This window comes from Podarcis tiliguerta, assembly GCF_965153285.1.
Source record: "Podarcis tiliguerta genome assembly, chromosome: 10".
Classification (NCBI taxonomy): domain Eukaryota; kingdom Metazoa; phylum Chordata; class Lepidosauria; order Squamata; family Lacertidae; genus Podarcis; species Podarcis tiliguerta.
Window position 1 is genome coordinate 27,852,169 of NC_139543.1, and position 15,633 is coordinate 27,867,801.

A 15,633-nucleotide genomic window follows, 5' to 3' on the forward strand; every position below is an offset into this window, starting at 1 on the left:
TTCGCTTCTCATGAGGTGGCCCCTTCATGGATCACTGCCTTGCTGTGGCACAGGGCCTTGAATAACTCAGAGAAGCTATGAGCTATGCTGTGCAGGGCCACCCAAGATGGACAGGTCATAGTGGAGAGTTTTGACCAAACGTGATCCACCTGGAGCAGGAACCGGCAAGCCACTCCAGTATCCCTGCCAAGAAAACTCCATGGACAAAGACCACCCGAGGTACCACTGTATTTTATTCAAGTTATCACCCCTGCTTGGATGCGTGGCCGAAAATCCAAGGCGTGGCCAAATGGTTGCCCCCCACACCCTGTCCCTACGATCCTGATCTAGTTATGGGGCAATTTGTACCCCCCCCAACACCCCCAAACCCTTCAGGGCGCAGTTCAGCGTCCTTAGGCGCGCTCATGGCTCGGCCCCACTCGGCCCTGCCTTCCCCGCCGCGTCCTCGCCTCGCCTCTTCTCCTCTCCCGCCGCCGGGAGCCTTGGAGATGTTGCGGCTCAGGCAGCAGGCGCCTCCCCGCCGCCCGGCAGCCTCCGCCCCACTCGGCGAGGGCGGCGGCGGTGGCAGCGGCTCCTGGTCGAGCCTCCCCGGCTGCCCTTGACACCAATCCCCCTCGGAGCGCAACGAAAAGCAGGCAGGGGCAGGTGGCGGAGAGGGACGGCGGCGCGCCTCCTCCTCTTTCTTCCGCGCGCGGCCTCCCAGCGACTCCAGCCCGAGGCGCACAAAAGGCCCCGCGTCTTTCGTGCCGCCTCTTTTCTTTCGCGGCGGCGGCGGCCTCTGCAGGCCACGTCATGGGGAAATAAATAAATATCGCCCCATTCAGCCAGTGGCAGCGAGCAGGAACCGGCGGCGGCGGCGGCTGGAAGATTAGGACCAGCCCACCCAAACTAGACACACACAGAGAAAGAGACCAAGCCAGGTAACGTAAAACGGAGCCATCCAGTTCATCTTTTTTTTTTTTTTTAATTAACAAAATAGATGGGCAGGGCGGCCGGGTTTCTAGGCAGAAGGGGGCCGCCGTCTGTTCCAGCCCCATTGTCTCCGCCGCTTCGTGTTTGAATGTCCCCGCTTCTGCCGCCCGAGTGTGTTGCTAACTGTGTCGGAATGGTGTCGCTTAAGCAACGAGAAGAGCGCCTGGTCTGCTGCTGCTGCTGCCGCCGCCGCCGCGATCGCGTTGGCTTTGGGATGCGAGGCGCCCAAGTCCGAGCTCACACTGTGGATGATGCATCACACACGGGGGAAGCGGGCAGAGCAGGCGCGAGGGGTGCGGGGTGGGCGGGAGACCCACACTATGAACGGCGTCCGCCGCCAAAGGAGCAGCGCGGAGTTGCAAGCAGAACACGGTGTCCCACCCCCCGCGCCCCCGTGGATGAGAAGGGCTTGGCCACCACCGGCCTTAGGGACGGATGGATGGGGAGCGCAGTCGGAGCTCGCCTCCCTGCCTGCCCCCGTCCGATCAGTGACCTCCAGAGATTTACCCCGTGGAGAGCGCGCAATGGCACTCACCCACGTAGACCCAAGTGACAGATGCCCATCCGAACCATCATACACCCCTTAGAGCCACTCCCACGCTCCCACGTAAGCCCCCCCCCAAAACATAATTTATTGGAGGGGCCGCTCTCAAAGTGAATGGGCACTTCCGTGGTGCGCGCGCGCGCTGCGTCGTCATGTGGCCTGGGGCTCACCTGAGCGCCCCCAACATTTTATTCAAGTTGGCACCCCTGCACCACGTTGCGTGTGCGCGCCCGATCACAACCGATCCCCCCTCTCCTCCCCCCCCCAATCACGTTGCTCCCCGGTTCCAGTCCCTAACGCACGCCTGCAGCTCTGCTGCTTTTCGGAGAGGGGCTCTTCTGTCTCTCCCCCCCCCCTCAAAGGAGCCATTTTGAATGGGGGAGTGGGTGGCACGGTGGAGAAGGATGGAGCTGCTTGCCTGGGCCGGGCACCGTGGCTTGCAAGAGTAGTGGGTTGGTGGCATAACGCGTGCTGGTGCGCCTTTGTGTCTGCGCTGCCGCAGCAGAAGGAGGTGGCTAAGGCGGGGGCGGAGGCATCGCTCGCGTGCGCGCGCGGATCTCCTTCTGGAGCTCCTTGCCGAGCGCGGCCCTTGCCTCCGCCTCCGCGCCGCGAGGGGACTCGGGGTGGCTAGGATCTGGCGGTGTATTTCTGGGCAGGCAGGTCTGCGTGGGGCTGGCTTTTCTTTCTCTACCCCCCCCTCCTGATTCTTGGTAGTCAAATCCTCCAAGGGTCAGGCGCCTGGAGCCGGATGATGCTCTTCGCGATGGGCGGGGAGGCGGCGCGTCAGAGGCGCGCGTGGATGGCCTGCCTTTGCGCAGCGCGTCTCCTGGTTTCCAAGGCCCCACCTCGGCGGCGGCCAATGGGAGGCGCGCGGCGGCCAGCGAGGCTTGCGAGGGGATGAAGGAAGCGAGAACTCGATCCGTCGGCGAAGGGAGGGATGCCGACGTCACGAGAGAGGGGGGCTTGGCCGGCAAGCTGCAGCCGGTTGGCTCTGGCGGGCGCCAGGCCACGTGGAGCGCGGCGCAGCAGCCGCTGGCACCGCCGTCGGCCCGCACGCCGGAGAAGGGCACGCCAGGCTCCTCGCAGATGCAGCCTCCTCATTCATTCCTGGCGCCTCCGCAGGACAGCTTGACCTTGCCGGGCTGTTTCCGTTTCGCGCCGCCTGCGGAGCTCCGGAGCTGTCCAAAGAAATCGTGTGCACGTTTTTTTTGCGGGGGGGGGGGGGAATCGGCTCCACGGGTCTGGAGGGGGCTTCCTTCTGAGTAAATAGATCAGGCAGTAAAGGAGGAATCTAATGTAGGATGGTGGGTTTTGTCATGGACGTGTGATCCTCAATTCATTTCATTTGCAAAGGTCATTGGCTTATAGGGGACCGTCAGCATAGTGGCTTTGCTGCTGGGACTTATATGTCAGGCTCTGAATAGTGGTGGCCTTAGGAGCCGACTCCAGTAAGAATCTAAGGGCACCTTAAAAGTGTGATACATTTGTTGTTACTTAAGCTTTCCAGGACTAGAGCTTACTTCTAGGTGCATGAAGTGCTTTGTTCCAAAAGTATGAAAAACAAGCATTGCATCATATAGTAGTTGGGCTGAACTGAATGGGTGGGGGAGCGGTCAATCTTGCCCTGAATATAGAAATATTTAACCAAACCAGTTTAGCCAGTTCCATTTCAACTTCACTTTTTCCTTTCCTCAAACTTAAACCACACAACCTTAATATAAGAGCTGTTGATAAGGAAATCGTTTATTTAACCAGAGTGGTTTCTGAGGCTTTAAAAAAACAGCAACATAGAAGTGGCATTTAGAACAGAAAATGTTTTCTCAAAACCATCTGAATTGCATTGTTTTACATCAGGACCCATGACCAATAAGCGGTGCATCAATGATGGGGAACCTGTGACCCTTAAGATGCCATTAGACTCCAGTCTCCATCATTCCTGGCCATTGGTCATACTGGCTGGGGTTGATGGGAGCTGGGGTCCAGTGACATCTGCAGGGCCATAGGTTCTCCATCCCTGAAGTCAGAAGAGTCCAAAGTCATCTTGCTGTCTGAGGTAGAGGACGAGAAGCCATTCCCGTTCTTAGTACCAAGGTGAGCCAGACTGGCTGTTGCATCTTCAGCACTGGTGATGGACAGCATCCGTTGCTGAACCTGAGACAACAGGCTAGCTTAGGGGCACAAGGCAGATCACATGGAGCTCTTTCCTCTTAACATCTTGCTGCAGCATCCCAGCATTTGCCTCCTGAGGCAGCTTCCTCACACTGTCTAATATAAGGTCTGGCCCTGCCTGTAGTAGACCCTCTAGTGAAACCTGCTGATGAATCTCACCTGATTCCTTGGGCACCACAAGTCAAGATGGTGCCCTCAAGGGCTGAATGGTCCTGATATCCATTGAACTTTATCAGAAATAAAACCATACAATGCACCATAACCATGCACAGCAAAATACAAAAGGAAGATATAATTAACATTGGAGACACACAGGTGATCTAGGCTTTTTGTTTGGTAAAGGTCGGCTGATCTTCTAAAAGAAAAATCTGAATTTGTTGCAGTTATTTTGTTTCACACAGAAGAATGGCAGCCCTCAAGCTAACAATCAAGAGCATCCCTTGTTAAATAATTCCATTTGGCAAACTTGTGAAAGAACTCTGGCTGTGACCCTTGTCACCAGACAAAGTAGCTCATACTAGGCTAGATGGTCCAGTGATCCATGAAGGCTTCATATGATAAAGGCAATGAATAGAAAACACCCTTAAAAATGAGACTTGTCACATTTGCCATGCATTTCAGTAGAGAAAATGACAAGAAAAGCTTGTTGGGGGATGGGGAGTCAAGTTCTGCAGTCTTACAACCATATATGCAGTGGCCTCCACAGCAGTGCAATTTTGGCCCCCCTGCTACTGATACTACTACAGTGCAACAATAGGTAGTAGAGCATCATGGGTTCAGCATAGATGTCCACACACCTGGAGCTTCCTGTGGTTTTCTGAGCCCTGCATTTCTTGCAGAGAGGCACTCAAATGTGGGGAGAAGAATGTGCCATTGCAGACTTTTGCTTCACAGTGATTAATATACAGTGGTACCTCGGGTTACATACGCTTCAGGTTACAGACTCCGCTAACCCAGAAATAGTGCTTCAGGTTAAGAACTTTGCTTCAGGATGAGAACAGAAATCATTCTCCGGCAGCACAGCAGCAGCAGCAGGAGGCCCCATTAGCTAAAGTGGTGCTTCAGGTTAAGAACAGTTTCAGGTTAAGTACGGACCTCCAGAACAAATTAAGTACTTAACCCGAGGTACCACTGTACAAATTGGTTATTTAGCATGCTATTTGTGCTAGACGAATCTTAAGCAGTAACTTTGCTTCTTTATACATTTTTTTTAAAAAAAATAAATTTAAAAAGACACAAAAACCCCACACCTACATACATAAGTCAGCATGTCCATAAACGACAAATCTTTTCTGTTAGTGAATTGCTATCTACCTTGCCCTTAAAGAGAGAGAGAGAGAGAGAGAGAGAGAGAGAGAGAGAATCTGAGCTTTCAGTGCCAGTGCTGTGCTATTCATGTACAATCTTTTTTTCTAATCCATGTTGTGTCCTGGGACGCAACAGTCCCAGGGAAATAACCAGGAGTCAAAAATGATATAGTTCTCTCAAGCAAAAGACCTTTTGGGTTGTCGCCAAAGGCTGCACCTAAACTCTTATGCAAGTGCACTTGGGCTCTCTGCCCAACAGTTTGAAAACTCGCAGGCTACAGTTGTAAGCTCACAAGAAACGGAGCTTTAGCAAGAAGCCAAATGCTGACAGTTGCCTAAGGTACTAACGGAAGGTTAAAGTAAGAATGGGGTGGGGGTGGACATTCTCACATTTTACCTGTTCCATTATGTTTGCATGTGTTCCTGCAAGTTCTCATTCCGGAACTGAAGGAGAAGGTACGTGCCGTGTTGAGCAGCATTGATCCAGTCAAATTTTAGCTCTTAGTTTTGGGTGCAGTTTCAAATTTTGTAGATCGTAGAGAATAGCTGGTGCGTGATATTGATAAAGCACAGCCATGTGTGTGTTTTGGACACCAGGATTTCAGTCCTAACAACATGTATGTGAAAGTAAATTCCATTGAAGTCAGTGATATTTACCTCTGAGTGACTATGTTTCAATATCCCTTTTAAAGACTCCCATTTACATGCACAAGCATGTACTGGTGGGCACACCACACCCCGGGAGGAAGAGATCAAATATGTAATATCAGTGGAATTGTAGGAATTGTAATGAGATGAGATAAACTGCTTATAATAGGAGGCTACTTGGCCAACCATTGAGGCAAGTAAGAATCACTTTCAAGGGATTATATAGAAAAGTGTTTATATATGGAAGGGAAACAGTTTCCCCTTTTTGCTTTCAGTGTGCCACAAATGACTATTGTGTGTACATGAGAGCAAGTATTCTAGCTCAGAATCAACATTTTGAAAAGTAACATTTGTGCTTCTGTTTGTGAGGCTCTTGTCAGTCCTCTCCCCATTGCTTTATTGTTCTGCAACGGCAATTGTACAGTGTTGTCTTTTCCTTCTCCTGACTTTATTATCTCTGTTCCTGAAAGATAAGCTCTGTATCATAGGGGCTTTCCCGTGAAGCTCATCCTATTTTATAGTAGGCCATAGCAGGCTTATGTTGGGTTAAGCAGCTAGGCAAACTATACCTGAGTGTAGACTTTGAAATGAGCATTTGCGGCTGTTGAGGGGGCCATTGCTTATCCCATCCTCTTGTCTGTCTTGTATCTCCTCCACCATCTCCTTATGTTACGTTCATCTTTCCTCTCTCCCCCTTTCCTCTTTTTCTTCTCATTTTCCAGAGGAAGAGGAATGTGTGTCAGAGACAAAGAAATCATTAGTGTCCCCAGAGATTGCTCCTTTCCAGTAAGAATTGGTGGTGAGGAGTCTTACAGAGGGCTACTAAATATTTAGTCTAGGGATAAGAAAGAAGATAAGAAATGTATGCGTATTTGAAGGCAAACCAGAACATTCTATTCCAAGATTAGGCAAAGAGGGGAATGCAGCATTATAGCTGGCTAATTACGTCGTCTAGAGTGGCTTTAGCAATTCAAAATCGATAAGCACAGATAGGGCTATCATAGACTTCATTCCAACAGCTAGAAGGCCTCCAGTGTACAGAGGGAGTGACAGTTTACTGCCCTATGGCATATGGAAGCCCCCCCCCCCCACGCTGCTTTATGTCCACCTCCCATATATTTTCGTTAAGTAAAAGGAACTACACTAACCTAAGCAGTTCCTGGGCTTGCTCTAGAAATACCGTATTTTTTGCTCTATAAGACTCACTTTTCCCCTCCTAAAAAGTAAGGGGAAATGTGTGTGCATCTTATGGAGCGAATGCAGGCTGCACAGCCATCCCAGAAGCTAGAACAGCAAGAGGGATTGCTGCCTTCGCTGCACAGCGATCCCTCTTGCTGTTCTGGCTTCTGGGATTCAGAATATTTTTTTTCTTGTTTTCCTCCTCCAAAAACTAGGTGCGTCTTGTGGTCTGGTGCGTCTTATAGAGCGAAAAATACGGTACATCTGCCTCATCAGAAGCTATGGTTCTGACCTGAATTCTGTGGGTTCAAACAAACAAAGTAGTTCTGCTAGCACAATGACTACTTCACCCCCTCACCCGCCCCTGTGTTCCCTTCTACCCTCCTCAGATCTGGTGCAGAGGGTTCAGAGAATCTCCCCCAACAGATTTTGGAGAATTGGGGGGGGGGGCAGAAAGAGAAAGGGGAAGTTCTGTTGTGCAACCCAAAGTCCTTGTGCTAATGGAACAACTTTGTTGGATACTGCCCTACATTTGACTTCGTTGTTCAGCTGTGTTTTGATTTCCCCCGATTTTAATCTTCTCTTTTGTTTTAGTGTAAGGAGATACAAAGTATTGTGTGCTTAGCGGAAATGAATGAATCTGTCAATTTCAGTTCTCTAACTTTTTCAGTCTCCACCCCACAACTATTCAGTTATCCAGAATTCCATGGTAATTTGCTTTTTAAAAAGTCATGAATTTTTGTCTGCATTTCAGTGTGAATTTCTCCTTATAAACACATTTTTTTGTGTGCAGCTTTGACTAATATGCCCATTTTTGCAAGCAATTTCCGCTAACGCAATGCATTTCGAACGGTTATTTTCACTAATACAGTGGTACCTCGGGTTACAGATGCTTCAAGTTACAGAAACTTCAGGTTACAGACTCCGCTAACCTAGAAATAGTACCTCAGGTTAAGAACTTTGCTTCAGGATGAGAACAGAAATCGTGTGGCAACAGCGCGGCAGCAGCAGGAGGCCCCATTAGCTAAAGTAGTACCTCACGTTAAGAACAGTTTCGGGTTAAGAGCTGACCTCCAGAACGAATTAAGTTCTTAACCCGAGGTACCACTGTACATGCATTCCCATGTGCTTTCCTTCCTAATATATTCATTTTTGTGCACAAGTGTTTGGTTGGAGAACTACATCGCAAATTTCAGAGAAGTGCGAATTTCAAAGCATAGCTGGGATTTGGTTTGCATATCGGTTTGAGAGATGTGGAATAAGTAGTTTTTCGTTAAAATGCAAACAAAATTGAACTTCTCCATCCCTAGTGGTTAGTCAGTGGAGGTCTGCCAAAGGAAACTGTGTGGTTCTGATGCTACAGAAATAAAATGTATGTCCCTATCCCTGAATTTTCTGGTTCAGTCTGAAGTGCAGGTAACTGCTGTGGCTTAACAAAGCAACAGAGCCGTCTAAAAGGAAGTCTTAGCATAGGAGGCTTGTTTGGCACTTGAAGAAGCCTGTATGTTACTTGGAGCACATAAGGTCAGAATGTTGATGCTCAGGAGGCAAAGCATTTTCATGCTATCATTCAAGAACAGCTGGGATAGCAAAGGGGATGGCGCTCACACATCAAACTCAGTGGTGCAGTGTGTTTTCTCAATAGAAGCGTGAGGCCAAGCAGCGAGGCAGTGGTGTGTGCAATGGTGTACGGGGTGGTTGGTCAAATAGATTTACTGCTTGGCTGTCTTCTTGGGAGCAGCTGCTACATCCCACAAAGAGCAGACAAACTGCATGATGGCCTTCTTGTATCTCAAAGTTAAGTTTCTACACAACAAAGCAAGCAACACTCATCCGTATGTGCTAGACTTCCAGTTACAATTCAATATGCAACTGCAATTTCTCATATAGTACAGAAGCAAGGAATACCGATGATGATAAGGTTCAAAAATACATACGAGATGTAATATGTGCGCATTAGGTAGGAATGACAATGAACTTGTCGGGAATAACTATGAGCTCTGCTTCCTGCGCAAACCCAGGTGCAAAGCCCAGGTGTGCTCAGAAAGCTCCTTAATATTCCCTAAACCGTCAGCCTGATCTCGTGCCCTGCAGGTACAGCTAGAAGTTCACTTTCGTGCCATGGCTGTAAAAAGCTCTGCACATAAGTGGAGATGCAGGCAAGAAGGTGTTGCTTTAGTACTCAAAAAAGTGCTTGATTTCATTGAACTCAGTGTGCTGAAGACCGTTTTTCTGCCAACTTGTTGGTTAGAAAGGAATGGAGCTGTATGGTGAGGCATGCAGTTTGAACCCGTGCATGCTTGCTTGAGAGTAAGTCTTCGTGGTTTGTTCAGGAAAGTGGACGAAGATCAGGATTGTGAGCTGGGGAGATAAAAGTGTTAGAGGACTGCATATTGTCATCTGTTGTCATTGCACGCTTGACCGCAAAGTACTTCTACTCCAGAGATTTTCTGCAGCAGGGGGCTCTTAACAGTTTTGCTCGTGAAAATATTGCCTCGTGATAAAGTGCCATGCAAATTGGATGGACAGAAACATGCACAACAAAGCATTAGGCAGATCGAGAGAGTAATATCTGCTTTTCCACAATGGTAGATTTTAAATTTATTTCGGGTTACTGTTTATAGCAACATGAATTGCATAAGACCTTAGCGGCCGCTTAGAAACTTCTTTTAATGTCAAGTGCTGGCAGGCAGGCAGTCAACAATGCAAGACTCAAATGTCTCGCATTAACTTTGGGGCGAGGGCACATTGTGGTCCAAAGTTTCTGTTCTGAGATTGTGATTATTTTTAAAAGCTCCCCCCCCCCCCATGTTACCTATGGTTTACTGTTACCTATGGCCGTGTTCTCCTTTCAAAAAATCTTTGAAGCAGAAAGAGTAATGTTTATGTCCAACGATTTTCTGCCAGACCACATAGGAGCCCAAAGGAGGGGAAGACACCAACTTCTAAATCTGAACACTAACGTTTAGTGGAATTTGGAATTACCAAACGGCATCAAGCTCAGTGAAAGGTCTAAAGAAATTGATAAGCACACAATGCTTTGTACACCTGTAGGCAACCTGCTTGAAATTGGGAACAAATCTTTTATTTCTAAAACCTTGGTCTGGTTTTTGATATTGGTCCTAAGTCTGACATTTCCTTCTTTCTTCAACAAGGTTACCGTATTTTTCGCCCTATAGGACCCACTTTTCCCCCTCCAAAAATGAAGGGGAAATGTGTGTGCGTCCTATGGGGTGAATGCAGGCTTTCAACCTCCAGGCTTCAGGAAGCTCTGCGCAACCCTCGGGAGACCAGATCCGAGGGTTGCGCAGAGCCGCCTGCAGTCCCGGGCTCAGCGCAGCTCTCCCCATCGCCAGCCCCACAAGCTCGCGGGACAGCGGCGAGGCAGAGCGCGCCTTCCCGCTGTTCCCCGACCTGGTTCTTCCAGCCCCGCACCTGGGGGGGAAATAATTTTTTTTCTTTATTTCCCCCCCAAAAAACTAGGTGCATCCTATGGGCCGGTGCGTCCTATGGGGCGCAAAATACGGTAATACTGGCAAGAGGAATGTGAAGAATATTAGACCTTCTCTGTCTGCTCCCACCCCTCTATCCTGTTGTGTGAATTGGATCCCTTGGGTTGTTCTTGTTGAGCTGCCTTGTTAACCTTTCAGGTCACCACATCCAGCCAATTGTTTTTGCAGTTTAGACAAAAATCACTCTTCATAAAGGCTCTGTTTCCCTGCAAACTCTTTCCTATTTATCTAGCTAAAAATGCTGCTGCAGGTTACCAACCAAGTATGCAGTCCTGACCTTTTCTTATTACTGCCACCCAAAAAAGGTCACCATGCTGGGTACTGCACTTTAGGAATAGAATTGCCCGTCCTGAATGCATCTGACTGAACCTCATTTGGTCAATGGTTCCGCATACTTGAGCATTTCCAAGAAGCTAGCCATGATCACCCACCCTCTGTTGCGCAGCATGTAGGTAGCAGAAAGGACAGAGTATGTTGCATCAAACATCTTAAAACTTCATAATAATTTGGCCTCCATTAATTATCCTTTGGTGCACTGCTTTTGCGTGTACCTCTGGTTAAGTACTTAATTTGTACCGGAGGTCCGTTCTTAACCTGAGACTGTTCTTAACCTGAAGCACCATTTTAGCTAATGGGGCCTCCTGCTGCCGTCGCACTGCCACCATGCGATTTCTGTTCTCATCCTGAAGCAAAGTTCTTAATCTGAGGTACTATTTCTGGGTTAGTGAAGTCTGTAACCTGAAGCGTATGTAACCCGAGGTACCACTGTATTTCCCTACTTCATTTGCCCTTTGCGCTTTATGTCCAGCATTTTTTAAAAAAAAAAAACAATGTTTTGACCATTTTTTTGTTCTTATCTAATTGAAAGATTTATGGGGATGTTTAGTTAGTCTGACAGCACCAAGCTGAACTCTGTAGCTGAGTTCCAGTCTGGTATGACTGGTAAAACAGCATGTACTTTTGGCCGTTCTTTCGGTGTTGTTCAAGTGATGTCGGGAGTCACAGTGAACAAGAAATGAATTGTTTCCCCGTTGAACCTGTTTGAGAAATTAGAAGCTGCTATTTGAACTGTTGCTTACAAGCGTAATTTCTAGGTACAAATTTATCTTCATATTGTAAGTTCTAATAGTCTGGGAGGAGGAGGAGGAGGAGAAGATACCCATAGGTTTTGAGGGTTATTGATATATTTGTATGTTTTGGAATAGTAATAGAAAACAGAAATATCACTCTTGACAGCGGCAGCAGTTGCCGCCTTGTACAGCTGTGGACAACTTATGGGCGAGGGTGAGAAAAGCTTCCCTTGCTATTGGCTGGCCAATGTCATCAGCCCCGGTTGGTGGTGGGGAGTGACAGGAATCCCCTACCTCTTTTGACATTAAATTGACCAATCAGAGGCCAGTGGAGTGGGAATTTGGAGATGGACCTGGGAAAGTCTGTTTCCACCCAGATCCACGTCTCCAAATTAGAAAAGCCAGCTGCATCACCTTCCAAGAATCCCCATTGAGCATCCCATCCTCGCACTCTCTATAAATTTGGCTCCACTTGAAGGTAAGCAGGTGGTGTATGTGTTTATGACCTTGTTGAGCAGTGACTTGGTTGCCATATTCGTGGCCAGGGAGGAATTTGCCTGCAGACCAAATGGGCCTGTTTAGAGGTTTTCCCTGCCTCGCAGCAATTGCCACAACTTCTTAGTGGGAAAGGGCATTGGGTTGCATCCTTCGTCTAATTAGGGATACGTGAAGGAGCTATGCCCCCCTCTCCTCAGGATTAAAGTATCAGGGCACCTTGGTTATGGAGTCCAAGGAAGAGGATTCTGTCCATATGCACAGAAAGGGGCTAACGGGCCATGGAACTTCCCAGTTGGCATCCTGGAGGGGTCACCCGTATTTGATGTGCACCATATGGGGATCCTTAACCCAGGATTGACCCTGATGGAAATAATCAGCCAGCAACCAAGATGGCATACCCAGTGCCAAAGCGAAAGCCTACTTACACCTGTAATCAATAAAGTAGCCAGTTTGATCTCCCCCAAAGGTTTCAATGCTGTTTATTGCTTCCTATGCCCCTACCTCAGCAACCTCAAGCTTACTGCGATTGGTCTGCAAAATAATTTGCCAGAAGTAATTGTTTAAGGCTTTTAATGCATTTATTTAATACAAATATATCCAATAGTTTCTTGGTCAGATTTAAGTTAAATGTCTACTGGGGGTAATTTGTGTGTGTGCTGCTAACGAGTGGAGTATGTGAGAAAGCTTGGGTGCATCGCTGTAGCTAACGACACTGAAATATATGTAACGTTATATGGTGCATATATTTTCACTTTGTGTCTATCTAAAATGCTGCACCCTTGAAAAGCAAATTTATTCACTAAACAACTAAACAATAGTTGTTTTGTTTGATGAGTGCATTTGAAATTGTTGTTAGTCGTAGAGATGAATCCAGAGGATAAATGCAGGCGACATATTCCTTATTCACCCCATCTTTCTAATGGGCTGGGTACTTTGCTCTGCTCATCACAAGTTTCTTACGGCCGTTTTCTCCCCCATATAATATTAATCTCTTCTCATAAAGTATTTTGAACTTCATTTATGAAAAAAGGTCAAATAGGAGGTATCTATTATTATTCTAATCGTTGCCATAAATCAGTTCGGGTGCCACTCTGTTCCATGCAAATGAACACAGCACAGCTTGTATCCTAGTTGATTTCCTGTCCTCGTTTCCCTTCCTCTGTTCCTTCTGCCAGTCCCTTAGGAAGTTGTCTAAAAGCTGACTCTTAGCACTTTAGAAATGGTGGCACTAGCCATTTCACTCCACTGTCAACCTGAATGAAAGAATGAACGAATGAATGAGCACATTAATGAAGGGAGGGGGAGAGCAGAAACTTATGAAAGGAGAAAGACAATAGGGAATGGCAAGAACACCCCTTGCACAAGGTGAGGATGAATGCTGAGCACAAATAGGGAGGGAAAGTGAAACAGAAAATATTTTTTTAAAAAATAAGTTGTCTAATTCATTGCATTCAAAAACCCTCTCCTAGAGCAACTGAACCAAAGCTGTAAGACAGGTGGGGAATAGGGTCCCTATTTTTTCCATCCTCCCATGTCAGCTAACGGTAAAGGTAAAGGGACCCCTGACCATTAGGTCCAGTTGTGACTGACTCTGGGGTTGCAGCGCTCATCTCGCTTTATTGGGTGAGGGAGTCGGCGTACAGCTTCCGGGTCATGTGGCCAGCATGAGTAAGCCGCTTCTGGAGAACCAGAGCAGCGCACGGAAACGCCGTTTACCTTCCCGCCAGAGCGGTACTTATTTATCTACTTGCACTTTGACGTGCTTTCGAACTGCTAGGTTGGCAGGAGCAGGGACCGAGCAACGGGAGCTCACCCCGTCGTGGGGATTCGAACTGCCGACCTTCTGATTGGCACGTCCTACCTGATGTCATAATGATTTCTGGTGATTGACACTTGTTAAAGCTCAAAAGGAGGTTGACGTAACCCCTGATCGGTGGTCACAGTAACCTCTTGATGGCACAGCTTTAAGGGGCATCCCTTCAGAGGGGCTTGTTGTAACTGCCAATCAGCTGTTTACAGGGATTCCTTGTCAAGTCAGTTTGAAGGAAGTGGTTTGCATTGAAACCATCTCCTCTGTGTGTTACATTTCCCCCCTCTGCAGACATCTGCGATTTGAGGAAGTGGTTTAAAACCAAACCGCTTCTCAGCTGCGCTTGCGTCCTTTATGAGGAACTAACACCTTAATGCAGTCAAGCCCAGCAAGGCTCCCAGCATCGTTCACTGTAAGCTCGTTCACTTTGCAGCCACAACTGTACCTGCCCCACACCTGGCGCTCTTATAAGAACCCAGAAATAACTGTCACACTGCAGGGAATAGCCAGTTTGGTTGGCATCTTTTAGTTAGCCTCAGATTTGCGAGGTGAAATGCAAGTTGTTGCTTCACTTCTGCTAATTAAAAGGAGCATTTATGTCAAACCTAAATAAAATAGTTAACATGCTAAAGAAGAAGGCCACCTAAACTACTCATTGCTGTATTTTAGAGTCTCCACTACTATGAGAGCAGAGATATTTGCAGACTCCCCAAGTGTCCCTATTTCCCAGGGACGTCCCTGATTTAGAGAAGCCATCTCAGTTTATGATTCGATCCTGGAATGTCTCACCTTTCCTTAGGCTGTCCCTATTTTCATTGGAGAAATGTTGGAGGGTATGGAGTTATCCGACCCACAAGCTGTCTGAAGGCAATCCTGTATAGGGGAGGTTTTTTAAAAAATAATAATGTTTTATTATGTTTTTATATACAGTGGTACCTCAGGTTAAGAACTTAATTCATTCTGGAGGTCTGTTCTTAACCTGAAACTGTTCTTAACCTGAAGCACCACTTTAGCTAATGAGGCCTCCCGCCGCGCCGCCGGAGCATGACTTCTGTTCTCACCCTGAAGCAAAGCTTTTAAACCGAGGTACTATTTCTGGGTTAGCGGAGTCTTTAACCTGAAGCATCTGTAACCTGAAGCATCTGTAACCTAAGGTACCACTATATGTTGATAGCTGCCCAGAGTGGTTGGGCAACCAGTAAGCAGTAACCAGTAAGGTATAGATAGTAAAATTATCATTGTGGAATGGGACGTCCCTATTTTCATCAGAGAAATGTTGGAGGGTATTTATTTCACCCACAGCCCCATAAAGGGTTGGACATAATAAGATGCGGCTGTTGGAGCAGGCCAAAGGCCCTCCTAGTTTAGCACCATGTTCTCACAGTGGCCAATTAGATTTCTGTGGGAAACATGCTCTCTGTGGGAAACAGCGTTCTGACATCCTGTAATCTGCAGCAACTATTCAGAGCCTGTGACAATGTAGGCGGAACTTTGCCATCATGGCTGGTTTCCAAGGAACTTTCTTTCAAATTAAGCCTGACTCAGATCGCACCTGAGGGCTAGTATCCTGTGCACATTTACCTGGGTGTAATTGAACTCAGTGGGAATTGCTTCTGGGTATGGATTGTGGTACTGAAGGGGAATATTACTCCTAGTTTTCTATTAAGTAATAAAGAAATGTTCTTTGTACCATTTCTGGTAAAGGAGGCTTATTGGAAATATTTGCGGTGTTGGGAAATATCATCAGCTGATTCATGTGGGAATCCTTAAAGCACAGTCTGGAGCTCTTAAGTTGACTAACAGGAGACAAGTTATCGGCAGAAGGTGAACCCAGGATCTATTGCAGCTCCAAAGCCTTGCTTAATACTCTAGCAACATTTCAGCAACACCACTGGAAGAACCACTGGCCAAATATTCAGCGATT

At 47.4% G+C, this 15,633-nt stretch overlaps 1 protein-coding gene across 4 annotated transcripts in view; it reads left to right on the forward strand.

Moving 5' to 3' along the window:
- The first annotated feature begins 546 nt into the window (after positions 1-546).
- The window catches only part of SLC16A7 (solute carrier family 16 member 7), a 100,020-nt gene continuing 84,933 nt past the window's right edge, over positions 547-15,633 (forward strand). Inside the window, exon 1 of one of the 4 annotated variants that reach the window (XM_083399866.1) lies at positions 547-920. The gene's annotated coding sequence lies outside the window, so the exon portion shown is untranslated. Of the gene's footprint in view, positions 921-5,247; positions 5,449-15,633 lie in introns of those variants that run through there. The other 3 variants (XM_083399867.1, XM_083399868.1, XM_083399865.1) reach the window with 3 other exon arrangements.